The 27,656-nt window shown below is 44.0% G+C and overlaps 1 protein-coding gene across 4 annotated transcripts in view; it reads left to right on the forward strand.

Moving 5' to 3' along the window:
* The first annotated feature begins 16,129 nt into the window (after nucleotides 1-16,129).
* The window catches only part of LOC147013780 (cartilage acidic protein 1-like), a 348,068-nt gene continuing 336,541 nt past the window's right edge, over nucleotides 16,130-27,656 (forward strand). Inside the window, exon 1 of one of the 4 annotated variants that reach the window (XM_085851004.1) lies at nucleotides 16,130-16,333. The gene's annotated coding sequence lies outside the window, so the exon portion shown is untranslated. The remainder of the gene's footprint in view (nucleotides 16,334-27,656) is intronic. The other 3 variants (XR_015050513.1, XM_085851003.1, XM_085851005.1) reach the window with 3 other exon arrangements.

The following is a 27,656-nucleotide window of genomic DNA, read 5'->3' on the forward strand; positions in this document are numbered from 1 at the left end:
TCCTGTCGTTTTTGTCTTTTCTGTTGTGCATTGCTAAACTGGCAATTTATAAAACCAGGAAAGCAAAATTGAAGGGGAAAATGTAAATGTGCTTTTGTGCTTTAAAGGTATGGTTTCGGCACGAGTAAAAATGGAGCAGGCTTATCTTTTGAGCCTGGATATTGTGGGTGATCAGTGATATACTGATGAGGTTTTGAGCCTCTTTTTGTGATGTAAAGTACTTACACTTACTTTTTGCATATATGTATTATTCTGTGGTGTGTTTGACATGAACATACACCCTTGTTAGGGTACCCTGTCATTCTGACAGAGAACCCTTTTGTTTTTCTTCTGTTTATTTCTTATTTATTAGGGTACCCTGTCATTCTGACAGGGAACCCTATTGTTTTTCTTCTGTTTATTTCCTTATTTTTTATTATCTATATTTTTCCGCCGGCAATTTTGCAGGTTCTTTCGCTTTAAAAATCATTTTCTCAGGAACGTAAGTCCGATCGACACGAAATTTCCACCATAGTATGTATCTTTTTTGCTTGCAAACTAAAGTGGTAATTGTGATGTCATAGGTCACGTGGTACGGGCGCCATCTTGAAAAAACCGAAAAACTTTGGACCTCTGTATCTCTGAAACTTTCTTGGGTAAAAATGTTTTCGCTTCATAAATTTGAATAAGCTCCTGAATAATAAGCCTGGTGTTGGCGCAGTGGTAAGGGCAGCGGCTTGGGATCCGAAAGGTCCTGAGTTCAAGCCCTGTTAGGCCACTGAATTAATACACCAGGGGGTTGACTCAGCCTGTCATCCTTCCGAGGTCGGCAAAATGAGTACCAGTGTACTGGGCCAGTGTATACCCCGGTTAAAATAGGTGTACCATTTCCCTGTGTCGTAAGAAACGACCAGGGTTGTGTCAGGAAGGGCATCTGGCGTAAAACATGTGCCAAATCACAATGCGGATCATACGGATGATCCGCTGTGGCGACCCCTAAAGGGAGCAGCCGAAAGAAGAAGAAGAAGAAGAAATTTGAATAAGCTCCTCAATGGGAACAGGGGTGATTTTTCGTGAGGTCATCGGTCAAGAGGTGTGCCGGTCAAAATTCGTTAGGTACAACGCTGCATCGGAAAAATCTGAAATTTCTTGAGCCTCATCTGCACAACAATTCACCGTAGAAAAAATATATTATGACGTCATAGGTCACTTGGTTCGGCAGCCATCTTGTTTTGGGAATTTTTTTTTTTTTAATCTTCTTCTCCAGAACAGCTAAACAGATCGAGGCGAAACTTTACACACACATTCCCCATGAGGTCCTTTATCAAGTTTGTTAATTTCTTATTGATCAATCATACGGTTTGGCAGCAATCTAGAATTTACCGTAAACATTCAAACATCATCTTCTCCAGAACGGCTGAACAGATTGAGGCGAAACTTTACACACACATTCCCCATGAAGTCCTTTATCGAGTTTGTTGATTTCTTATTGATCGGTCATACGATTTGGCAGCCATCTTCAATTTACCCTAAACCTTCAAACATCTTCTCCAGAACGGCTCATCAGATCAAGGGGAAACTTCACAAACGTATTGCCCATGAGTAGGGAATATAAGTTTGTTAATTTCTCATTGATAGGTCACATGGTTTGGCAGCCATGTTTGATTCAAGAACAATATTAAATATTGCTTTCTCCGGAACCACTTACCCGATCAAAGTGAAACTTTGTGACTGTCATCTGCAGAAAGTCCCATGTTGCATCAAAGGCAGACGTGTGGGTACCCGGTCATCACTGCCAGCAGTTATAAAGTGGCAGTTCCAGTTATTATTTATTCTTTTTCCGCCGGCAATTTGCGGGTTCTTTCGCTTTAAAAATAATTTTCTCAGGAACGGTAAGTCAGATCGACATGAAATTTTCACCATACTATGTATCCTTTTTGATAGCAAATTTAATTGGTAATTGTGACGTCATAGGTCATGTGGTATGGGCGCCATCTTGAAAAAACAGAAAAACTTTGGACCTCTGTATCTCTGAAACGATGCGATGGAAAATTTTTTCGCTTCATACATTTGAATAAGCTACTCAAGGGGAACAGGAGAGATTTTTCGTGAGGTCATCGGTCAAGAGGTGTGCCGGTCAAAATTCGTTAGGTACAACGCTGCATCGGAAAAATCTGAAATTTCTTGAGCCTCATCTGCACAACAATTTACCGTAGAAAAAATATATTATGATGTCATAGGTCACTTGGTTCGGCAGCCATCTTGTTTTGGGAATTTTTTTAAAAAAATCTTCTTCTCCAGAACGACTTAACAGATTGAGGCGAAACTTTACACACACATTCCCCATGAGGTCATTTATCAAGTTTGTTAATTTCTTATTGATCGGTCATACGGTTTGGCGGCCATCTTCAATTAACCCTAAACCTTCAAACATCTTCTCCAGAACGGCTCATCAGATCAAGGGGAAACTTCACAAACGTATTGTTCATGAGTAGGGAATATAAGTTTGTTAATTTCTAATTGATAGGTCACATGGTTTGGCAGCCATGTTGGATTCATGAAAAATATTAAACAATGTTTTCTCTGGAATCACATAACCAATCGAAGCGAAATTTTGCAACAATCATCCTCCATGATGTCTGCAATCATAGTAAAAATTATGACGTCACAAGTCACATGGTTTGGCGGCCATCTTGGATAGAAAAACTGACCTTATCCGATTTATACGAAACTTCACACACTTGTTAGGATCCCCAATGGGAAGCTGAATATAAATTTATGATGTTATAGGTCACATGGTTCGGCAGCCATCTTGGATTGAAAATGAATAAATTTAAAAAAATCTTCTTCTCCAGAACGGCAAGACAGATTGAGACGAAACTTTACACATATATTCCCCATGTGGTGCTTTCTCAAGTTTGTTAATTTCTTCTTGATCGTTCACATGGTTTGGTGGCCATCTTGAATTTACCCTAAAACTTTCAAACATCTTCTCCAGAACGGCTGACCTGATCAAGGGGAAACTTCACACACGTATTGCACATGAGTAGGGAATACAAGTTTGTTAATTTGTAATTGATAGGTCACATCGTTTGGCAGCCATGTTGGATTTAAGAAAAATATTTTAAAATGTTTTCTCTGGAATGGCTTAACCTATCGAAGCGAAAATTTGCAACTGTCATCCCCCATGATGTCTGCATACATGGTAGAAATTATGACATCACAAGTCACATAGTTGGGTGGCCATCTTGGATAGAAAAACGAACCTTTTCCGATTAACACGAAACTTCACAGAAATGTTCCACGACACAGTTGAAAGCAGATCTAAATTTTTTTTGTCATCTCATGTATCTCATGTTGTATCAAGGGCCAAGGTCGGGGTAGTGCACACGAGTGGTGAATATAACTTTGTTAATTTCTAATTGATAGGTTACATCGTTTGGCAGCCATGTTGGATTTAAGAAAAATATTAAATAATGTTTTCTCTGGAACGGCTTAACCTATCTAAGCGAAAATTTGCAACTGTCATCCCCCATGATGTCTGCATACATGGTATAAATTATATCACAAGTCACATAGTTGGGCGGCCATCTTGGATAGAAAAACGCACCTTTTCCGATTAACACGAAACATCACAGACATGTTCCACGACACAGTTGAAAGCAGAATATATTTTTTTGTCATCTCATGTTGTATCAAGGGCCGAGGTCTGGGTAGTGCACGGATTTGTGTGGCAGTCACGTGCTGCTTTTGAGGGTCATGAATGGCTGTGAAATGCACCTGATGTTTCACCTTGGTGGAAAAGCAACCTCTGCCAAAATAAATAAGAAAAGAAAAACGTTTTTACAGGCATTTTTCCCTGCTGTGCAGGGGTTGGCTTTTTCTTGAGGCAATGTTTTATGGCCGGATGCCCTTCCTGACGCCAACCCTGGTTGCCTCTTACGACACAAAGGGATATGGTACACCTATTCTAACCGGGGCATACACCGGGACCAGTAGACTGGTACTCATTTCACCGACCTCGGAAGGATGACAGGCTGAGTCAACCCCCTGGTGTTAATTCAGCAACCAACGGGGCTTGAACTCAGGACCCTGGGATCCCAAGCCACCACCCTAACCACTAAGCCAACACCAGGCTTAACCTCTGCCAAAATGGTGAATAATTTTGAATTTGGTTTTCCTTGAACTTGTATGGGATGTATAAAAATACATCCTTTTTTTCTATGCAGAGTCGATGCTCGTGGAAGAGCTAGAACACTGAACGGATTGGGACGCAGCAGAACAAAAGGAACAGTGGAGAGAGGAGGGGCGGGCCTGAACAGCAGGGTTGAAGGACAAAATTGAGGGAGATTTGGACAAACAAGGGGTGTGGGGAGGAATGATGGGTAGGGGAGGACACACAGGATGGGCAGGGAGTGTGGTTAATGAGGGTATAGATCATGGTTTTGGATTGGGGATGATCTGAAATGGTGGTGACCAGCTGGCTTTAAAACTTGGAGGGAAGAATGAGACTGAAGAGAATGTGGAAGCCATGTTGGCAGCCATGTTGGACTCAAGAATTGTATTAAATAATGTTTTCTCTGGAACCACATAACCTATCGAAGTAAGACTTGACGACTATAATCTAGCCCCAATGCCTGCACATATGTTAACAAGGACAAATATGTCCAAGAGCCACGTCCTAAAGGTTTTGTCTTCACCAGAAGAAGAAGAACAAGAACTTAAGATGAAGAAGAAAAAAAAACAACTTCCGATATTTCATCACATGCCTTGACGGAGCCAATAGCGAGACCAGTCATGGACGAGCGTCGTTCATGATAAGAAAATAGTGTATTTACGAAATTACAATACATTAAATTGAATAATCTTTAAATAGTAATGTGAACTTTTCAAAACTTTAAAGCAAATGTCCAAATATATTTAAAAGTTCATGATAGACGCTCTCAAAAGGCACCCTCAATGCGAGGATGTGTACAAGTGTTTAGTATTTAAGGAGATACTGATCCTGTATATGAAATAGTCGAGTCCTAAAGGATTTGTCTTCAGAAGAAGAAGAAGAAGAAGAAGAAGAAGAAGAAGAAGAAGAAGAAGAAGAAGAAGAAGAAGAAGAAGAAGAAGAAGAAGAAGAAGAAGAAGAAGAAGAAGAAGAAGAAGAACAACAACAACAATGCCGAGCTCTCTTAATTTTAATGAAGAAGAGTAATAAAATGAGGAAGAAATAGAGTAATAAAATGAAGAAGAGAAAAAATGAAGAGTAAATAATGAAGAACAAGAGTAAAAAATGAAGAAGAAGAAGAGTAAATAATGAAGAAGAAGAAGAGTAAAAAATGAAGAAGAAGGAGAAGAAGAAGAGTAAATAATGAAGAAGAAGAGTAAAACAATGAAGAAGAAGAGTAAAAGTTGAAGAAGAGTAAAAAAAAATGAAGAATAAGGGTAAAAAATGAAGAAGAGTAAATAATGAAGTGCTAAAATAAGACATGCTAAAAATTATGACGTTGTCACATTGTGTGGCGGCCATCTTGGATAGAAAAACACACCTTTTCTGATAAACACTAAACTTGACAGACGTGTTCCAACAAACGGTTTGAAGCAGAATATAAATTTGTGATGTCATAGGTCACATGGTTCGTCAGCCCTCTTGGATTGAAAATGAATAAATTTTTTTAATATTCTTCTCCAGAACAGCTAGACAGATCGAGGCAAAAATTCATGCACACTTTCCCCAAGACATCCTTTCACAAGTTTTTTTAATTTCTAATCGATAGGTCACACGGTTTGGCGGCCACGTCGAATTTACACTAAAACCCTCAAACATCTTCTCCAGAACGGCCGGTCAGATCGAGGGGAAACTTCACGTACGTATCGCACCCGAGTGGTGAATATAAGTTTGTTAATTTCTAACCGATAGGTCACACGGTTCGGCAGCCACGTCGAATTCAAGAACAACATTAAACATCGTTTTCTCCGGAACCGCTCATCCTATCGTCGCGAAACTTTGCGACCGTTGTTTAAGTCTCACGTCGTATCAAAGGCGTCGTGTACGGGTACCCGGTCATTACTGCCAGCAGTTATAAAGTGGCAGTTCTAGTTTGTATTGCTTTTGCTGAATTTATTTTTGTTGTAAAAACTTTTGGATTTGTTTTTATGGAGTGTGCTTTTCTGGTGTGTTTTGATACTTTTATAATAAAAGTATACAAAAGTTCAGTCTCTCTCTCTCTCTCTCTCTCTCTCTCTCTCTCTCTCTCTCTCTCTCTCTCTCTCTCTCTCTCTCTCTCTCTCTCTCTCTCTCTCTCTCTCTCTATCTCTCTATCTCTCTATCTCTCTATCTCTCTATCTCTCTATCTCTCTATCTCTCTCTCACCATCTGACATTAAAAATTGAATGCTACGAAAGTATTCTCATGGCAAGGATTACACTAGAAACTTTACCATTGCCTTCTCAACAGTGGTGAAGTGGTCTCCTGCATCCATGTTCCTTTGGTATTTTCTTGTTGAACCATTTGCTTGAGATTTGGTGGCATAATGGTTCGAGCATTCGCTGTTACCGTGTGAGACATAATTTGTGGTGATGCTCACCATAACAGTCAGGAGGTGCGTCTGATGTATTTATAAACGATAAATGTGGTCATCATTGGTTATATATTTATTGGTATACCATCCTGATGAGGGCAAATAAGCCCTAAATCTGGATCTGTGGTTCCATTTCATGGTTAACTAATGATGACAATATCATCTTTGTCTCTTTAACAGAGTCATTGGGCCAAAACCTCTGTGTTGGAGGTGACGCTTTGATGTGGAGGTGACGGAGTGGGGATCAGCGGAGTGCTCGTCACACTCATGTTTCAATTTTCCCGCTGGTCACATCGAGTGCCTTCTGGTTGAATGGTTTGCATTAACAGGAACAATTGTCTGGGTGGCAGACGGATGGTTGTTCTGTGCAGAGATTATGCGGTTTTCCCGTGTGAGACATAATCCGCGGCGATTCTCACCATAACAGTCAGGTGTGTCTGATATATGTACACATGCATATATCTGTGTATATATATATATATATATATATATATATATATATATATATATATATATATATATATATATATTCTTCTTCTTTCGGCTGCTCCCATTAGGGGTCGCCACAGCGGATCATTCGTATGATCCGCATAGTGATTTGGCACATGTTTTACGCCGGATGCCCTTCCTGACGCAACCCTGGTCGCCTCTTACGACACAGGCATATGGTACACCTATTTTAACCGGGGTATACACCGGCCCAGTATACTGGTACTCATTTCGCCGACCTCGGAAGGATGACAGGCTGAGTCAACCCCCTGGTGTATTAATTCAGTGGCCCAACGGGGCTTGAACTCAGGACCTTTTGGATCCCAAGCCACTGCCCTAACCACTGCGCCAACACCAGGCTCATATATATATATATATATATATATATATATATATATATATATATATATATATATATATATATATATATATATATATATCCCTCTGAATGTACATATACATATATATGTATATGTACATACACACAAACACACATGGTTGTATTTTCTGTCTGTATATCTGTATATCAATAGAATTGGCCCTAACGGAAGTAACCCCATCATATTGCATATCGTTGGAACTCTAAATTCCTTCCACACAAGGTGTAGGTACTTCTGATAGTATAGAATGGAGTTATCGACTCTCAATGATGATTTGTAATACCGCATATTACTTCGTGACACGATACAATACACATTTACAGAAATAATTGGGATCTCCCCCCCACATTGAACACATTGAACCCCCTCCCACAGATATGCTACCCAGCCAGAAAGCATACTTTGGGTACTCTCAGGCAACAGGCAAAACTTGGTTGGATTTGGTTCAGTAGTGTTTTTCGTTTTTGAAGCATACATAAACAAATGAACAAGAGTGAGCTCAGTCCAAAAAGGGCATAACTGTGAAAAACATGATGAAATGCCCTGAAACTTGAACTTGTTCTGTAACATATTGTCGTGGCACTGACGGCCAGGTTTATCCCCCCGACCCAAATTGTGGTGACGGGCGGTTAACACATGCCATTCCCGGATGGCCGAACTTCTCCATTGGAGACCTACAGCTGAAAGTCTTGGAGATTAATGCATGTGCATGAGAAAAGGGCGCAATGGTGGTGGGAACGGGGCACAGAAATGGATGCACAGCACAGGGAGGCTTGTACTTGAACCCCACGACAAATACACCGAAACAGTGTCTAAAAACGAACACATTTAATGAAAATACACGAATATTTTCAAAAGACAATAATAAATATAATAATAAATACATGAGGTAAATTAAACTCTACACACCGACTAAAATACAGACAAAGGGAAACAAAATAAAAAGAAAACCCCTCCTTTACTCTGGTACTTAACTTGGCCTGGAGATGGTCTTTGTGGAACTTGGAATCAAGGCGCTTCTATTTGCGCATGTCGACACGCAAAATGGCACCAAGTCGCTTCTCTCGTAGCGGGACAAACGTAAGCCAGACAATCCCCGAGCGGCACTCAACACCAAGGCTCGTAGACCCGTGTAGCTGCTTCATGCCTTGATCGTCCTCACCGACCCGCTATTTGACATACGCGAGGCCCGGGGTCCGTTCCTTATGACCCAACCAAGAACCAAAGGCCAGCGTCTTGATTCAACATACGAGCCAAATCGCCTCAACACGAATACAAGAATCGTGCCGTCCTCTCCGTGCGCCGAAGGAAAGCCAGCCGTAAAGCCCTGTTCTTACAGGCCGTCTCCGAACTACGTTCTTTCTCGAGCGCGTGTGTCCTTCACTCCGCACTTGTGCCTTCCTTACACTGACCTCATGTGTACTCTTCTGATCTCTTGCCTCTTCACACTGGCATCACCCTGAACCACCGTTTTTTTCCACCGGGGCATGGCTTGCTCGCACAAATCCTGGGAAGGCGGGGCCTCTGCTTGCTTGGCTTGCTTCTGACATCACGCCCATCAATCATCATTATTGGAGGCGTGATTTCGCCCGCCATCACCCTTGGACGTGGGGCTTCTGCCTGCTCGGCACGTTTGCTTGTTTCTCCTCATGGTTTTGGTTATAAAAACATCGAGAAAAGTCACAGGGGGGCAATTACATACTGGGAGAACTTATTGTTACTCCCAAGCTAATTAAATAATTAATTAAAAAATTAATACCGCACCACCTTCTGTGTGGTGACACGTAACACTTAAGCTCACAGTTTCCCTACTTAATTATATCGAGATGTCTCCTAAACGTCCACAGACCAAACAACTCCATTCAATCCTAAATTCCCTATTAAATTCCTTCATCTACCCCCACAACTGTAACAATATCATAATAAAGCCAGGTACCAAGTTTCAGTTGACTGTTAAAGGGGATGGAATTTTTTTTTGAAAAACAATATGTGGGATGGACGGATGGACAGACAGAGTAAACCTATAGCCCCCCTACCTCCATTCAGGAGGAACTGGTGGAAGACTAATAAGCAAACACAAATTGAGCTTTATATACCATATTAGATGTGATGTGACTATGTGCTGCTTCATTGTTGAATGTTCAGCATTTAAAAGGGATAGAGCATTGACAAAGAACCATATGTTTGCAACCATTGCTCAAGATTGATGGACCTAATGGCCTCCTCCTGTGTTGAAGTTCATTGGAAGGGAACTCGTATTATTTCAGAATCATTATGTTATTACTGAACTAATGTTTGAAGTTGTCCTTCCTGTAAAATAAAATACAGGTAGTTCTCCAGTAAACCGGAGATAAAACAATCTTTCCCCATCCATCAGCACCCTCTCTTGACCTCTACCCATCATCACCATTTCATTAAACATTTCATAATCTCATAAGTTAGCTATGACATCATCAACAGCTACTCATGTCTCAGCAATGGTTGGAGGTACTAATAGACCTTGGACTTATAAGCCTCACCATCAGCCATGACCGCTTCTTGGCCAACTGTGTAGCAAAGCTGGCCCTCCAAAGCTATCCGCAGACTGGACATCTACCGTTCATTGTCATTCCTTGAAAAATTTGAATGACACAGTCTACAATCAAGGCCTTTCACCATTGTTCAGTGCAGTACTGCAGCTCTCCACTATGTGCCGGCACCTCAGCCTCGTGTAAGCCTCTCCTGAAATCTAAAACTCCAACATTATTGCCAATTCCTGTGATGAAGCTGAATCTCCAGATCTGTTGCACCCACATGGGATCTCTGACATCAATAAACTAATGGGAGCAGATGGGACACCCAGCTTAACATCCATCGTCGGACAGGCCCAGAGACACGCATTGATGAATCATCCTGCCTGTGAAATACCAGGATGACAGGTTATAGCTGGCCCGAGATTCGAACCCAGGCAAGACAGCTTATTGGCAAATATGCGTACCTCTAGTGTTTTCGGCCATCCTGCCCAGCACCCTTCCAATATGTTCTGTCCATTCTGTGAATCTCCTAAACTGCTAATTAACTTTGTTGTGTTGTGTCTGGTCGTAAACTGCGTGAAGAGTTGAATGTGTGGATTGATCATGGAAATACCATACATTTAATATGTACGCAAATATGGCAGAATATTTTGGCCACCCTCCCACCGTATGTTCCACACCTTCCTTACATCATTCCTCTATCTGTATGTAATAAATAGATGGCCCATAGTTCACGATTTTTGATAGCACTTAAAACAGTGTACCTTCAGGCTGAATTCGTAGATGCATGTTGTCACGCACACACATGGGATCGTCACATCACGACCAATTGATCCGTAAGATGGCACTCCTGAGCTGCGATGAGTTCGTGATGCAACTTCAAAAAACTTCACGTCGATAAAACGAAGAAACGTTCCTGTTTCATTAAAAACTGTACAAAGCAGGATTACTTATCTATACCGGTATATTAAAATTTCACATTATTAAACTAGAACAGCACTCGGAAGAGCACGTACCTCCTCCGCTAGGGTGAACAGTTTACGTTTTGTATCCTACTGATAGGTCGATCTGGATCCGCACCTGAACCAGGATTGAATCGGCTTGTTAAAAATTCTACTTACCAACTCATCCACAAAGTTTGATCATAACTCGTCACAAATATATATATATATTTTAAAATGATCGTGCCTGGATCCAGATCTTCACCAAAATTGAATCAATTCGTCCTTGTCAAACACCCAACCCATCCAACAAGTTTCGTCCCAATCCGTCTACAAATTTTTGAGATATCGTGCTATATATCGATTTTGGCCCCATCTCTCATTGGTGAAGAATCACTTATAAAAAAAATTCAAAATTCTCATGTCTTGATCATGAATTTCACCAAAATTGAATCAATTCGTCCTTGTCAAACACCCAACCCGTCCACCAAGTTTCGCCCCATTCCGTTCACAAATTTTTGAGATATCCTCTTCACAGACGACAGACAGACAGACAGACAGGGGTGAAAACATAACATCCGTCCATCCACCTTCTGTGGCGGAGGTAAAAAAAACAAAAAGTATGGAAATTGTTTGTTTGTTGATTTATTTATTTCTTGATTGTTCATCAGTCTGATTCGATCATAACCTCCAGTTCTGCCTTGTATGTTTCATCCCGGATCTGCTGAGATGTTAAGTTAAACAAGAACTTTGTTATGTTACCATTGAAGCAGCACCATTACACAAGGAATGGGAAACCACCACCTCAGGGAGTCCCACGGATTTGTGTGGCAGTCACGTGCTGCTTTTGAGGGTCATGAATGGCTGTGAAATGCACCTGATGTTTCACCTTGGTGGAAAAGCAACCTCTGCCAAAATAAAGAAGAAAAGAAAAACGTTTTTACAGGCATTTTTCCCTGCTGTGCAGGGGTTGGGCTTTTTCTTGAGGCAATGTTTTATGGCCGGATGCCCTTCCTGACGCCAACCCTGGTCGCCTCTTACGACACAAAGGGATATGGTACACCTATTCTAACCGGGGCATACACCGGGACCAGTAGACTGGTACTCATTTCACCGACCTCGGAAGGATGACAGGCTGAGTCAACCCCCTGGTGTTAATTCAGCAGCCAACGGGGCTTGAACTCAGGACCCTGGGATCCCAAGCCACCACCCTAACCACTAAGCCAACACCAGGCTTAACCTCTGCCAAAATGGTGAATAATTTTGAATTTGGTTTTCCTTGAACTTGTATGGGATGTATAAAAATACATCCTTTTTTTCTATGCAGAGTCGATGCTCGTGGAAGAGCTAGAACACTGAACGGATCGGGACGCAGCAGAACAAAAGGAACAGTGGAGAGAGGAGGGGCGGGCCTGAACAGCAGGGTTGAAGGACAAAATTGAGGGAGATTTGGACAAACAAGGGGTGTGGGGAGGAATGATGGGTAGGGGAGGACACACAGGATGGGCAGGGAGTGTGGTTAATGAGGGTATAGATCATGGTTTTGGATTGGGGATGATCTGAAATGGTGGTGACCAGCTGGCTTTAAAACTTGGAGGGAAGAATGAGACTGAAGAGAATGTGGAAGTTGATTCCACAGGTGGGAACCTCAACGAATGAGTGGAGGTGAGCAGTGATCCTAGATTTTGGCAGTTTCACCAGAAGGGGGTTAATGGTGGACCCTGAAGAAATCTGGAGTGGGCTGCAAAGCATGGAAAGAGCAGAGGATGGAAGACCCAAAAGAAGGCTTTAGAAGACAGAGAGACCACCGACCTGTCTGTGATGAGAGAGTGATCGGCCCATAGACTCAGCTTCGAGGTGATAGATTCCAATGATCTTGAATCACGGGAGATTCCGCATGTGTGAATCACATAGTTTAGGGATTTTCTTGCATGTATTAAGGTTATAAGATGGCCATTGCTGCATTGCCCGGGGAGACAATAATTTGCAAAATAGTTGTAGAGAGGGTAAGGCATTGTGTTTTCATGTTTCCCCATCTCTGGAACCAGGTAATTGCAGATGACATTGGGTGCAAAGATCCACATGGACTCGAAAATACCATTTTGTATCTTTAAGACTGACGAAGAGGGTAGGGTCTGTTTGTTACGTAGGGTCATGATTCATTGCCAAGCATATGTACGTGCATGGCCTTGATTGGCATCATGGTGCTGCCATCACGTGCGCTGCGGCCACTCATTGGCTGGTGGGGCATCGGACAATCAATGGTCTGCCTTCGGGAAAAAGCTGAGAGCCAGCCAGGGGTGATGCTGTAAACACGCAGAGCTGGCCCGGTCCCTCTGGGTTTAAAAACATAGGAGCTATGCATCAAAAACTCTCTGCTCTGGTTCCTGCCGAGGTCATCTCTTGTCACATACCTTGTTGTTACGTATATGCTAATTATGTAATCCCGCTTTGGTTGTTGACCCCAATTCATTCTCTTTATGTTTGGACTTGCTTTATGCAGCGAATGGGAATGCTTTATTGGGGCATGTGCTCGGTGTGGTGGTTTTTCAGGCGCCGTTTGAATGGAGAATGAGCGAGTTGGATGCAGTTTAATATTTTCGTATATTTATTGCTGTGAATATTACTTCTCCCTCCACTGGGTTCTGGAGCTGTCCACCATTCCACTTGTCCTGCTCCATTATTGTCCATTGACTGACAGCCTCATGTGGTCCAGACTTGTCAGCGTCTCCCACTTGCATGGTTCCCTTCATGTGTGCGGGATGAATGGTGGTTGTGGTGCCTCACGGGATCAGATCAGTTTGAGTTATGATACAGTTCTTATTTATAGTGTCATGTCCTCATATTTGTTGTCTTGTGCTTATAAAATAGTATAATTCTTAATCCTGTGTGAATGTCTGTTCATGCCATCTTTCCCGCACCGACAATTTGAGTAATTGGAAACTCTTGGAGGGTTAATTCTAATACTGATAACCGATGCGGTTTGGACCATGTTTGGAATATGGGGGCATGCTAAACACCACTCTTTAATCTGGTTATCCATGGAGGAACATCCACCGTGTTCCATCTCTGTGCCAGCTGTTGCAAGCCATTTTCATATTATGAAAGTGTAATTTTCAGCATCCTCTTCCTGCTTCAAATATGTCCTATACTGGCACAGACACCCACCTGTACCTTCCCATAACTCATATCGCATGCCGATTCACTTCCAATTTTCTCCTGATATCCCCCCCCCCCTCCTTTTACAGTGTAATCTCAAGCATTTTGCATGAACGATACGGAAAATTCACATTTTTATTCTGGCAATTAAATGAAATTGCAATTGCTGAGGTCTATTGTATTCGTAGTCAAAATTGTTTGCAAAAGCTTTTATTTTTATTGTCTCGCAAAAAGGTTTGATATACTAATCAAGCACTCATAACATCTTGATGTTTCACATGGAGTGCCATCCTTCAGATGGATGTTAAACTTAGTTGGTAGAAGTTGAATACCCCAGGGTGTCCTTCGCAGAGAGTTACCGAGTTATCGCCGGTAGCCTGAGTCAATGCATTCCAAATTCCCGTAACCTTCAGTTGAACACCAGGTATGGCCACCTGGTTTGTGAAAGACTTGGTGGTAAAAAGATGGAAACAATTGGGGCCGTTATACATGTTGCGGTGGTGGTCGTGTTAGTAGTACGAACAGGACCAGCGTGAACTATGGTGTACGATTCATATCACGTACAACAGAATCGGGGCCAAAGGTAGCAATTCCAGTGTAATGTACCCTTTAGCAGCACTGACACCATCAAGGAACGGCTACAGATGCTCCATCAATTGAACATCTTTGTAAGAGACAATCTTTGATGTTGTGCTGGGCAATGACTCCAGTGACCCCCAAATCACCGGTTGTGAGACTGTGAATGCACGGTGTGGTCTTCACTGACTAGTTCGCCTTTCATGTAAACAAAGCTAGTAGTAGTAGTAGTAGGAGGAGTAGTAGTAGACTTTTAAACCTTTCAAAACCCACTTAAAGGAAGGATCTCCATTAAGGTACCCCATTGAGTTTTGATTTGCTTTTATAGTCTTGTAAACAGGGTGGTATTCATTAAACCTACAAAATAAAAGGACGTCAAAGTGTTTACACCAATTCTGATTGTGATGGACCATTCTCTGTTACACAGCGTCGGTGCTGTTGAAGCACTTTCTTGGCAAGGGTTATCCCAGGTGGTTTGCCATTGGCCTTCCAAGCAGTAATTAGGGCAGGAATTTGTAACTTGTTCATGATGCCGGCGATAGCTCTCCTACTCTTAATGAAGGACACCACGGGATCTTTAACGTCTACAAATAATACCAGCAGACGGGACGCCCAGCTTAACGTCCATCCGAGGGACGACACGCACATTGATGAATCGCCCAGCCTGTGAAATATCGAGAATCCCGAATAACAGTTCATAGCTGGACCTGAGTCGGGATTTGAACCCAGGCTTGACAGCTTGGAGGAGAATATGCATACCTCTCGTACCTCCAGGTCGTCCTTCCTTGCGCACAATAGTATTCAGTAATTCCAGTTTATTGTTGAATGCCTCCTTTGATCATATTTATTGTACATCACACTGTATTGGATGCAAATAATCTTCAGTTTCAAGTCAGCTGGTACCAACGAACATTAGCTAAAGCCCCGAAAACATCTTGTTTGACAGGATCGTTCTCACATTATACTCTTCAACCTGCTAGTGACACATTTGATTTTACTATATTGTCTGCTAAAGATGGTTTGGTTGTTTTTGCGACATTTTGCGTTGATTCATGATACGATGCTGTATCATGTGCCGTGCGTGATGCAGCGCTGAATAGCGACCGGACTGCGCGAACTGCCGCGGCACTGGTCACGGCACGGGTCACGGCACTGGTCACGGCACTGGTCACGGCACGGGTCACGGCACGTGCTGGAAGGCGAAACGACCTGAACAGCTCTCGGCACTATTTGTATGTGCAAGCCGTAGCATGGGGTTCCCACTCCCATTGAAAGACTCGTTTCCTTCTGCACATTCGGCTGAGTTCTCGGGTCTCGGAGCGATTCATGCCATTGCGTCTCAGATCAGAAAATTACATTCGATGACGTTAAACATTGTGGTAGAATTACTCCATTTGAAGTTGAAAACACAGAGGTTGATTAAAAAAAACAAAACAAACGAGCCATCCACCCTCCCTGGCCACCCACCGCCGGGTTCTTTTGGGAAACGATCTGATGAAACTCGTAACGAGCTCCATCCATCCTCCACCACCGCCCTCTTTCTCTCCTATCTAGTAACCCCTCCTCAACCATCCCTTCGCAGTGCTCGCTCCCTGCAGCTCAGACAGCACGCCTGGCTGAGAATTTGACATCTGTCGTAGTCAAAGCGAGTTTGCTCCACATCACCGCTCGTTTATTCATAAGACCACTTGGAACTCCGCGCAGACCCGGCTGGGCCAGCATTTCAAGTGAGTCCCCGAGGTGGTCTCGGCCGATCGGCGAGAGAGGACCGCAGGAATATTAAATGTTTTTAACTCTGAGTTGTTCTATTTATTAATACCATGTTGGAAAGTCGAATGTGTGAAGAGATGAAAGCATTGAATCGACCCCATCAGTGCGACTCAACTTTGACACCGAGCGCGTTTTTGCATCCCGCGTCGAATCACGTGCTCCTGGTACCCGAACCCTCACGGCTCGCTTGAGGGGTTGTGGGGGGGGGGGTGCACTCACCAAACGTTCTGTGAGCGATGCCTTGCTTTCCTGTCTTTATGGTTGCAGTGAATTTGTTTCGCAAAATATTTCCATCATTTTGGTGGAGCAAGTTTGTACAGTGGACGGTGGGTGTGTGGGTGAAGTACTGAACGGTATTATAAAATGCTCCAAGTTGGAATTTTGACTCGATCAAGAACACTGCTCTCACTGATTGGCCAAAACACCGGGAGGCAAGAACCAATAACGGAATAATTTATTCCATTAAAACTTTACCGGTTGATGGGATGCTTACATTACAGATATCAATTTATGAAGCCACCAATAATGTACGTATTTTGTAAATGTACTCGCATTATAATGGTACGTGCTTTATAGATGTACTCGCATTATAATGGCACATGCTTTATAGATGTACTCGCATTATAATGGTACGTGCTTTTGGATGTACTCACATTGTAATGGTACATACTTTATAGATGTACTCGCATTGTAATAGTACATACTTTATAGATGTACTCGCATTGTAATGGTACGTACTTGATAAATGTACTCGCATTATAATGGTACGTACTTTATAGATGTACTCGCATTATAATGGTACGTACTTTATAGATGTACTCGCATTATAATGGTACGTGCTTTTAGATGTACTCACATTGTAATGGTACATACTTTATAGATGTACTCGCATTGTAATAGTACATACTTTATAGATGTACTCGCATTATAATGGTACGTACTTGATAAATGTACTGCATTGTAATGGTCCATACTTTATAGATGTACTCGCATTATAATGGTACGTACTTTATAGATGTACTCGCATTATAATGGAACATCCTTTATAGATGTACTCACATTGTAATGGTACATACTTTATAAATGTACTTGCATTGTAATGGTACATACTTTATAGATGTACTCGCATTATAATGGTACGTACTTTATAGATGTACTCGCCTTGTAATGGTACGGACTTTAAAGATGCACTCACATTATAATGGTACAAACTTTATAGATGTATTCGCATTATAATGGTACATACTTGATAAATGTACTCATTGTAATGGTACATACTTTATAGATGTACTCGCATTATAATGGTACATACTTGATAAATGTACTCTCATTGTAATGGTACATACTTTATAGATGGACTCGCATTATAATGGGACGTACTTTATAGATGTACTCGCATTGTAATGGTACATACTTCATAGATGTACTCGCATTATAATGGTACGTACTTTATAGATGTACTCGCATTGTTATGCTACATACTTCATAGATGTACTCGCATTATAATGGTACATACTTTAAAGATGTACTCGCATTATAATGGTACATACTTTATAGGTGTACTCACATTATAATGGTGCATACTTAACCCTCCCCTACCCCCCCCCCCAAGTGGTCTTCTCACCCGACCCCCGGCTGCAACAATATATATGTATATTTATATGTATGTTGTTCGTCTTTCGGCTGCTCCCGTTAGGGGTCGCCACAGTGGATCATCCGTTATGATCCGCATACTGATTTGGCACAGGTTTTACGCCGGATGCCCTTCCTGACGCAACCCTGATCGCCTCTTAAGACACAGGGATATGGATTGGGTTTCGCCATGATTCCAGGCTGCCCTACGCCCTCTCATAGCGTGGCCCAGTGCAGAGCCCCCGTCCTCAAGCGATCCTCCAACCCAAGCCTCCGAGTAGCTGGATTTCAGGCGCACGCCACTACGCCCGATATTTATTTTATTTTATATTATATTATATTATATTATATTACAGGCATTGATCCTGACTCCAAAGTTCTGTCCAACTTTCCTGTTGGTCTCATGTGGCACTGCCTGGAGGTCGTCTGACACCTCCTACTTCAGATCATCCAGTGTGGCAGGGCGGCTGGTGTAGACAAAGCCTTTGGCAACTCCCCAAAACAAGTAGTCTTGAGGGTTCAAGTCTGGGCTATGGGGTGCCCAGTCATGAGCGGTACCCAGGGCAACGAGCCAGTTTCTGAAAAGCTGCCACAGGAAAGTTATGGTGTCACCAGCTGAATGCAGGGGTGCACCATCCTGCATAAACCAGGTCATGCTGATCTGATTTGGGATGACCTTTTGGGCTAGATCATTATGGAACTTCAGGAGCATGGCCCAATCGCGCTCACTTTTGATCGTCACTTTCCTGCTGTTGTCATTCTCAAACCAGTAAGGCTCTAGCGTTCCCCATATGGTATTGATGGCGCAGAAGCATTTGACATTAGGTCCTTTCAGGTACCTCTCAGTGATCTCAGGTTCTGGTTCTGCCCTCCAGAAAATGTTGTGGTTGTTGATGGCACCGCACCGTTCAAGTGGAAATGGGCTTAATCACTGAACCAGATCAGGTTGATCCAGTTTGGTACCGCTCCATCCTGTCAATAAGCCAATTGCACATATCAAGTCTCCTTCTCATGTCATCTTGACTCGGTTTATGCCTAATAGAGATGATGTGTGGGAGAAGCTTCAGTTCCTTAATGAGAATACACCAGACTGATGTTGGTTTGATACCTAGCTCCCAGGAGCGCCGGCGGTGGGACTTCTTGGGACTGTCCACTGCAGAATCTCGCACAGCCTCGATGTTGGCTTGGCTCTTGGTTACTGATGCTGAACTGCCAACGATACCCTTCGTTTTACATGATACAGAAACTCCTGTAGTTTTCTTTATTTTCAGGTCTGGTGGTTTAATGTAAAAGAAAATGGCGACTCCACAGGAGAAAGGTCAGTGCATCAAATGGTTCCTCGAGACAAGATCCGACATGCAAGTTCAGTGTAATTTCCTTACAAGGTAGGGAAGGAATCCGCCATCATGGACGAGTATCAAATCGTTGTTCAAGAGGTTTAAGTAGACTGGAAGTTTTCAGAAACATAAAAGTACCGGTGGGCGAAGCACAAGTGCAGCAGACGTTGAACGAGTTCGTGAATCATTTCAAGGATGTCCCAGAGAACCAATTTGTCACAAATCCAGATAACTAGGACTACCAACCACCACTGTACACAGGACTTTATAAAAAAGACTGAAGCTTTATGCCGATAAGATGCAGATTCTGCAGGAACTGAAACCAAATGACGAACCCAAACGCAATGTGTTGCTTTGGAAATGTTCAGTCACATAGAGGATGACAAAGATTACCTGAAAAATGTCATGTTCATAGATGAAGCTTGCTTTCATGTGTTGGAGAAGGTCAACTGGCACAATGTGAGGCTCTGGGACTCTGAAACCTCCACGTGGTCATTGAAAACATACATGACAGTCCAAAGGTGAATGTGTGATGTGGCCTTCTCCATGACCGCTTGGTGGATCCGTTTTTCTTTGCGGAGGATACAGTGACCTCAACAATTTACATGAACAGGTTGGAAGGATTTGCCTTCCCACAGATTGAAGACCTGCAACCCGATATCTCTCAACAGGATGGCGCCCACCTTCATTGGCCCTTGGTCATTCGAGCCGTCTTGAAGGAAATATTTCCAGGTCACCAGATTGGTCGTTTGAGCATTGTTATCTCGCGGAGCACCAAGGCTACCAGTTAACAAGCTACCAGTTAACTTGCGCTTCAAGTTACACGCCGACATACAGTACCCCGGCTCATAATGTCTGAGATTACGTGTCATTCCCCCGGCATCCTTAGAGACTGTGGTAAGCATCCAGGGAGCTAACTGTGGTTGGGGCAGTTTGTAACTGTTGTAGTGAGGTTGAGGAAGCATTGTGGCATTTGTGAAGGCATGGAGCATTGCGAGTGGTTGAGGCAGTTGTGGTGAAGAGACTGAAGCGGATAAGGTGATTGTGGCGGGGAGACTGAGCGTAGGTTGTTCTGTGGATTTTTAGAAGGCACGAGAATTATGGTGAGGGATGTCATGTTGTGGTGAGCATGGTGAGGGTCTGAGATGAGGTGTCGGTTGGTTTATGGTGTGCCATTTGAATAAGGGAATGGTGCACATATGCAAATGAGAATCATGACACTCCTCGAGTAACTGCACTGAGGCCTACTGTGTCACATTTGCTATACGGCGGCCGTACGCCCTCTGAATTGACAGAAACGTGCGGCGGCCGCAGAGTTTCTGCGGTGGCCTCAGGGTGGCCCTACAACGTTTGGCTATCTTTTACATGCCGTAGGGGTCGTCGTGGAATTATAACGCGGAGTTCTAACTTTTTTTCATTTCTACGTTCGCCGTAGCAATTTGACAAGCCGAAAAAAAAAAAAAAAAACTGGTGACAAAAAATAAAAATTAAAAATTAACCCACTCGTTACCGTCCGTCTGGCCGCACGTTCGCCTTAGGGACCCCCTGCGGTCGCCTTGTGGGCACCTTGAGGCTACCTTGCGTCTGCCTTGAAAATTCCATGGCCGCCGCAGGGCCCCCTTAAGGTCACCGTGCGACATCAAATCAAAGACCGTACGGCAACCCCACGTTTTCGGTCTCCACAATTTCTAAATACTCCGTGCGGCTCCCCGAAAAATAAAAACATATGTGACTGCTACATTGTGTGACCATGGAAATATTGCGGCCGCTGTATAATTGCTAGTGGCCGTAGATTTTGGAGACCCCACGGCCGCCGTGGCAAATGTGACTTAGGCCTGAGCTGACGTGCATGCACGGCGGGATTGTGAGTGAAATAAAGAGAAGTAAAATAAAATAACTGATAGAATAGGGGAGTGAAGACCTAAATAAAAGCCCGATGCAACACTAATTGTCCCAGGTACCCACTTGACTTTTGGGAAGGGCTAACTATACGAATACTAATGAAATGACCGTCTTGGGATCGCTATATGTCGGGTACTATTACCTCGGAGTAGTGCCGGCTTCTCAGAACCGTAACAACATATATATATATATATACACACACACACACACACACACACACACACACACACACACACACTAGAAATACAGAAATGCCTTCAGAAAGTATTCAAACCCCTCGACTTTTGTCACATTTTGTTGTTACAGCCTGAATTTAAAATGAATTAAATTTAAATCTGTTGACACCGATCTACACACAATACTCCACAACGACAAAGTGAATACATGTTTTTATATTTGTTTCACAAATTACTTAAAAATAAAAGCTGAAATGTTTTGTGTGAATAAGTATTCATCCCCCTGAATCAATACTTTGAAGAAGCGTCTTTGGCAGTGTCTACAACTTTGATTCATCTGGGGTATGTCTGTATCAGCTTTGCACATCTGTATTTGGGGATTTTCTCCCATTCTTCATTGCAGATCTGCTCAAGCTCTGTCAAGTTGGATGGGGAGCGTCAGTGAACAGCAATCTTGAAATCTTTCCACAGATTCTCAATGGGATTCAAGTCTGGGCTTTGGCTGGGCCACTCAAGGACTTTCACGTTCTTGTTCTGAAGCCATTCCAGTGTGCAAGGATAATTCTTGATAGGGCTCGCCACCATTTGCTTGAGCACCAGTGTCCAGAGCAGTCAGGCTTTACACCAAAGAGGTCAACAATTGACCGTATCCTTGCTCTTCGGGTCCTCACCGAACGCAGACGAGAGTTTCGGCAGGGGCTGCTTGCAGCCTATGTTGATCTCTGTAAAGCGTTTGATTCAGTGAATCAGGATGCCCTCTGGAGGATTCTTGGTCTTCGCGGGGTGCCACCAAAACTGATTGATCTGATGTCTGAACTCTACGCTGGTACTAAGAGTGCTGTGAGATGTGGTGGTACCATCTCTGACTTATTTCCAGTTGTTACTGGAGTTCGTCAGGGGTGTGTACTGGCCCCCACACTTTTCAGCACTTGTATGGACTGGATTCTGGAGAGGATGTCTGAGAGATCAAGCTGCGGTGCATCATTTGGGAATGTCAAGATCTCTGACCTTGATTTTGCAGATGATGCTGTCATCTTTGTGGAGACTTTAGATATCCTTTTGGGGGCCCTCGAGGTGCTGAATGAGGAGTCGGAGCCATTGGGATTACGGGTTTCCTGGGTCAAAACTAAGATCCAGGCTTTCAATGACATCTTGGATGCTGCTGTCCTGTCTGTGCCTGTTTGTGGTGAGGATGTTCAGGTCGTGGAGAGATTCACTTACCTTGGCAGTGATATTCATGTCTCTGCTGGCTGTGAGTCAGAGGTCAATAAACGTCTGGGTCGGGCCTGGGGAGTCATGGATTCACTGGATAATGGGGTGTGGCGCTGCCGGTACCTGTGCGGGAGGACGAAAGTCCGAGTCTTCAGGTACTTGGTGCTTTCAGTCTTGCTCTATGGATGCGAGACTTGGACGCTGACCAAGGATCTGAGACGGAGACTTAATTCCTTTGGTACCAGGTCTCTTCGGAGAATCCTTGGCTATCGCTGGTCGGACTTTGTGTCCAACGAGCGGTTGCTGAGAGAGACTCAGATGACATTTGTTACTTGCATATTCCGTGAGTGTCAGATGCGGCTGTATGAACATGTGGCTCGTTTTCCTGATGCTGATCCTGCTCACCAGATTCTCTCAGCGAAGGAGTCTCATGAGTGGAGGAGGCCAATGGGCCGACCACATGCCTCATGGTTGCAGCAGGTTGACCAGCATCTCAAGGAGATGGGGATGGGCCTGACATCTGCCTGCGGGATGGCCAGACGAAGGCCCCTGGAGTACCGGTGGAAAGTGGATGCAGCGACGCGCTGCTCTGGCGCATGCTCCCATACCTGACCTGTCCAGTGTGCCTTTGGCTTTATGCTTGGGGTCATTGTCCTGTTTGAACATAAATCTTCACCACAGTCTAAGGTCTTTTTCACCCTGAAGCAGGTTCTTCCAAGCATTTTCTTGTATTTGTCTCCATTCATTGTTCCCTCTATCCTCACAAGTCTCCCAGTACCTGCTGCTGAAAAGCATCCCCATTGCATGATGCTGCCACTATCATGTTTCACAGTGACGATGGTGATGTGCTGTGCTCAGTTTCCACCAGACGTGGCACTTTGCATTGATGCCAATGAGTTAAATTTTCATCTCACCTGACCACAAAATCTTTTGCCTCAAGCTCTCAGAGTCTTTCACGCCCCTTTTGCAAACCCCAGGCGTGCTGTCATTTGTTTTTTTCTCAGGACTGACTTCTGTCTGGCCATTCTCCCAGAAAGACTAGATTTGTGAAGTGTTGCAGAAACTGTTTTCCTTCTGGCAGGTTCTCCCATCTCTGCCAAGGAACTCTGTAGTTCTGTCATTGCGTTCTTGGTCACATCCCTGAGCAAGGTCCTTCTTGCCCATTTTGCACAATTTGGTCAATCGGCCAGCTCTAGGAAGAGTCTGGGTAGTTCCATATTCTTTCCATCTCCTAGTGATGGAACTCACTGTGCTCTTGGGATCTTTAAACACTCTAGAAATTGTTTTATTCCCTTCCCCAGATCTTTGCCTCCTCGCAATTCTATCTCAGAGTTCTACGGACAGTTCATTGGACTGCATGGTAGTTTCTGCTCTGACATGCACTGTCAACTGTGAGACCTTATATAGAAAGTTGTGTTTCTTTCTAAATCATGTCCATTTGGTTTGGCCACAGGTGGACTCCAATCAAGTTGTCAAAACATCTCAAGGGTGATCAAAAGAAATTGGATACAATGAGCTCAATTTGGAGTGTCAGAGCAAAGGGATTGAATTCTTGTTGATATAAAACAATTCAGCTTTTCATTTTTCATTAATTTGTAAAAAAAAAATTAAAACATGTTTTCACTTTGTCATTATTTGGTATTTTGTGAAGATCAGTGGCAAAAATTTTAAATTTAATCCATTTTAAATTCATGTTGTAACACAACAAAATGTGGGAAAAGTCGACGGGTGTGATTACTTTCAGAAGACACTGCATTTCTATATACAGTATATATATATATATATATATATATATATATATATATATATATATATATATATATATATATATATTATTACGGCTGTGGAAATTCGCAAACCACCATTCAGGTCCCGTAGGTGAGATATCTCTTAAGTACATGTGTAGTTAGACCCAAACCCGTTGTTTAGAGGGAATAAATGTGATTCATTTGAGCTGTGACGCTTTGAGTCAGTCGTTTTTCTTTCTCCATCTTTTATTTCAAATAAAAACCAACGAGGACGCTCGGTGGCTTTTCACGCCATTCTTCTCCGCGCTTGGTGCGAGGGAGAGAAGCGAGGGGAGGGCAGCTGGCGCTCGATTGGTGGATGCGCGGTGTGACGCGGCCAGGGAGGAGGAACGCCCCTCTTCGAGACCTTTCTCGAAGCGCCTCGAAGGGGGGTGGAGCAAAGAACGGGGCAGAGCAACAGGGCGGAGCTCCGAGGATATAAAAGTCGGAGACGGGAGAAGCAGTTTTGTAGATGCTCTTGCTTGGTGGATGCTCTTGCTCGGTGGATATACTTGCTTCGTGGTTGCTCTCCTCTTCCGGCTCGATCGTCCTGGTGGCCGCTGGCCGGGTCTTTTGTGGGGCAGTTGTAAGACCTAGCTGGCGGGAAGGAGTGTCCGCCATTCCCCTCTCCCGACTTCGGGCATCCACGTCCCCCCCCCCCTATCCGCGCTGGGATAGCGCCGAACACTCGGTCCGTTGCGTCGAGTGGCCAACACATGCAGGCGCGAGGCATGCCGGAGAGGCCTCGCCTACCATGCTCGGGCACGGAGTCGCGGCCAGGCGGGATCACGTCGACGGACGTTGGAGAGGGACTCGACAGGCTCAGGGAAGTGGCGACTTCCATTTCTTTTGGGTTCTGTGTAAACGTGTGTGTGTGGCGCCAGTCTGGTGAAGTAAAATTGTATAAGTGTTCTGTGTAGTAAATCATATTCGGTTGGAGCTCTGCATCGTTCCTTGCTTGTGTTTCTTTACGGTGATTGTATATAGTGTATTGCTTTTATTGTATCCCTGGGACTGTAATATACGTGCCTTCCGTGCTTCCGTATTAAATGTGCTTGTCCGATTGTTCCCCGTTTCGCTGCGTCCTTTCCTTCGTTTGAATCTCCATCTTGCTTCACGTAATGGGTTCGTCGTGGGCTTAATATGCCCGATAATTAATCGGAACCGTCGAAGCCGACGATAACACCGCTCGGTTATCCCGATAGCACGGAACGGACCGCTTAAGCGGCCCGTGTCTGGAGTCGACCTGCGGCGAGGTGCGATCGCCCGGTCTACCCTCCGCGTGGGTACTTAGGTAGGTCGAGTTTGGCGAACAACCCTATCCCACGCGGGTGGCCGATTGGCACGATCGTGGTGAGGCCGAAAGGTCCACCCGTGACTCGCTCCCGGCGTTAGTCCGAGAGGGTCACGTGCCGCGATTCGAGTCACGTGGCCGTTCGCACGCCGGCGGGCGCGAATTCGCAACAAAATATATGTATATATATATATATATATATATATATATATATATATATATATATATATATATATATATATATATATATATATATATATATAGTGACGTCCACGGGACTTGAACAGTCCCGCCAACGTAGAATGAGCCGAAACGATGGAGGCGGTTTATTTATTTATAACCCAAACATGGCGGTTCTAATCGCTCTATCGCAAACGGGATGAGGAAGGTGGCACGAGTCGCTTTTCACTGAGTTGATGATGTTTATTTGTTTTTATTATTAACCAGAAATAACAAGACTCGGCAAGAAGAGGGATCCGGGGCGATTCGACGGGATGGTGTGGGATCAGGCGTGGGGAAAACACAGACAATTCCAATGAATATATAATTCTCAAACCCTCTAAGGTGCCAAGTACACACACACACACACACACACACACACACACACACACACACACACACACACACACACACACACACACACACACACACACACACACACACACACACACACACACACACACACACACACACACACACACACACACACACACACACACAACGTAGCTACTTCTGGTGGTCAGGCTGGACCGTGGTGTGGACGCAACTGTCCCTGGATCAGCGTCGGATGAGCTGGCCTTGCTCTCGTCGGGGGGCAGGAGAAACCGTGGTGCTGTCGACCTCCTGGTCCTGGCCCAAGTCCGCTCACAGCCGCCAGGGAACCAGTTCTGGCGCCAAATTGCGAGGAGGAGAGGGAGGCAGGTCCGCCCGCCGTTCGACCCCGTACTCTGAGTCAGCAGAACCCCAGAGCCAACCAAGGTGAGGCACGAGGCTCAGCAAGGCTCCAAGACACGATGAAGAACACGATCGAATCAGCACAACAACAAGTACGCTTCCCGCGCAACAGCCTCCACACCAAAAAAACACGATCTTTTTGTCCCGATCTTCTTCCTCTTCCTTTTCGACCCCGAACAGAACCTTTTTATCCTCCCGTCCTCGTCACTTCCAATCGAGCCGTTTTATTGGCCCACCGCCGTCGCCTTCCGCCAATCGTGATCACGGGGCGGAGCCATCCGCAGCCCTGTCCTGTGACGTCACGGCCAGCCTCCAGGGACTACTAAAAGGGGTTTACGCAGACACACTTACCCTATCCCGTGTCCCTATCTAATTACGTGACAATTATCATTTCCCCCTTGAAGAAATGAACATTTACTAGACAACTTATCACCACTGAATTGCTACTTATTACATCGAGATCCTGGTAAACTCGAACAGCATGGCATACCTAATTAAACATCCTAATTACCCTTTGAATGCATACCCCCCCACCCCCCTCAAACGTAACAATATATACATACATACATACAGGTTGTGGACAAAAAAACATTGAAACACCAATGTAAAGTCACTTAATATGGCATTGGGCCATCACGTGCAACCATTATAGCCTGTATGCACCACGGCATGGAGTCCAACAGCATCTGGAATTTTGCAAGAGGGATGCGGCACCATTCTTCCATGAGAAAATCAATCCACTCACACCTGTTTGATGGAGTTGGAAAATGCTGTCTCAGGCATCATTCCCGATTATCCCATAAATGCTTTATTAGGTTCAGATTTGGTGACTGAGAAGGCCATGACATATGGGTAGTCACAGTGTCATGCTCATAAAACCATTGGGTGAACACACGTGCTCCGTGGATGGGCATTGTCATTCTGGAAGACACCCCTCCTGGCAGGAAAGAAATGCTGCAACATGTGGTGAAGATGGTCACTCAGTA

This window comes from Eptatretus burgeri, chromosome 13, assembly GCF_056783735.1.
Source record: "Eptatretus burgeri isolate ZD-2024b chromosome 13, Ebu_testis_v1, whole genome shotgun sequence".
NCBI lineage: Eukaryota > Metazoa > Chordata > Myxini > Myxiniformes > Myxinidae > Eptatretus > Eptatretus burgeri.